The following is a 1,883-nucleotide window of genomic DNA, read 5'->3' as shown; positions in this document are numbered from 1 at the left end:
ACACCACAGTGGTTCAGAGCAAGCTGATGATAGAACTTCCTGTCGTTGAGGTGTTTGAGATGATATTTAACATTTTTCAGCAGGTGCTCACTGCTCTGAGCAGCTGGGACCATTGGAGTGAAGGATTCTGGGTCAGGACTCCACTTGTCACCTGCTTTTGTGGTGCCATAATGTCAAAGAATGGAAAACTTTAACGGCATTTATGGGTTTTTGGCTTGTATTTGTACTAAAAAGAGCCATGAAACTTTACATTTGAATGTTCAAGCTTAGAAGTGTTGCACACATTGCTATTCCATGAGGCATTTGTGAACATTTAGGCCTCTAGTTTACATTAAACCGAATGTCAAAGTAGGCCTCTCTAGCAGAACTGTTTACTAATACATACTTGTGGATATACATGTACAAGCCCACACACACCACAAAATAAAACTAATACGCAACTAATATGTTTTTTCAGGTAAATTTGACATTTTGTAACTAGCTACTTGGATATGGTGCTCATGTCTCTTGTCATTGTCTCTTAAACCCTTTCTGTCTCTTTCTCTCTGTTTCTCATTCTGTCTAAGCTGACCGCACACTTTTGTTGTGGCATCAGTCTGCAAATAGTGCATGCTCTTGCAAGAAGTCACAGCCCAAACATTCAAAGGAAATGAGGTACATTCTTAAGTTTTCTACTGCAGGAACACTCATCTTAATTTAGGCACTTACGCCTAAGCCTGCTCTGTCATTTGTATTTATTTTGATTTGTCGTCCTCCAACATGACTGAAACTTCTGACCAGGCTTTTCATACGGTGAGTCCGGTGATCACAGCAGAAATGGGTGTTTCATTGTGGTTTGGAGGGGGGGGGGGGGGGGGGGGTAAATGGTGAAAACATGATTCTATCACTCAATCAGATCCCCTTGCATGATGGACCACATCAGGGTGATTTTTGCTAAGCTGTGTCCTGGCTGGTTTTCTAGTTTTGTTTGTAGCTGTCAGTTTGAGTGAGCGCCTGAAACAATGGCTTGTTTTTTTTCCATTCCGTGGGGGTCTTGTGGTTGAGAGGAGGGGATTTTGAGTGAGGCAGATCATCTTAACAGACAGTTATATTTTCACAGTTACATCTCTTGTGAGAGCAAATGTTAATTTAATGCTTTGAAATTGTGAATCCATGACAAAAAAAATTTAAACTGGGGAAATTTAACAGATTAAATGTGTTTTGACTGGAGAGCTAAACAACAAATATGCATATAGTTTTGTGATAGATTTGTCGGAACAATATTAATCAATTTATTAATTTTAATATTGGGTTGAAAAATATTTTAACTTTATATGGTAACAAAATATATTTAAAATAAGCAAATATTTTTCAGATAATATTTCAATAATTTTTCAATTGGCTCTATGTTTTAGAAAAGGGGTTCTTTACAAAGGGATCATCATATTTATAGTCCTTGGTCTTAAAACTTGTGAAAGCCGTTTATATAGCAGGATTGCTGAGCTTTATATCAACCAAATTATTTCCAGGAAATAATATAGATGCAAATATATTTGTGACAACTGGACCACAAAACCTAAACCTAAAGTCTTAAGTCGCTGGGGTATATTTGTAGCAATTATCAATTCTTCTTTTATGCCAAAAATCATTAGGATATTAAGTAAAGATAATGTTCCATGAAGATAATTTTTTTGTAAATTTCTTACCATAAATATATCAAAACTTCATTTATGATTAGTAATATGCATTGCTAAGAACTTCATTTGGACAACTTTAAAGGCGATTTTCTCAATATTTGGATTTTTTTGCACCCTCAGATTCCAGATTTTCAAATAGTTGTATCTCGGCCAAATATTGTCTGATTCTAACAAACCATACATCAATGGAAAGCTTATTTATTCAGC

Source organism: Barbus barbus (assembly GCF_936440315.1).
Source record: "Barbus barbus genome assembly, chromosome: 30".
Classification (NCBI taxonomy): domain Eukaryota; kingdom Metazoa; phylum Chordata; class Actinopteri; order Cypriniformes; family Cyprinidae; genus Barbus; species Barbus barbus.
Note: the sequence above shows the minus strand (reverse complement) of the source record.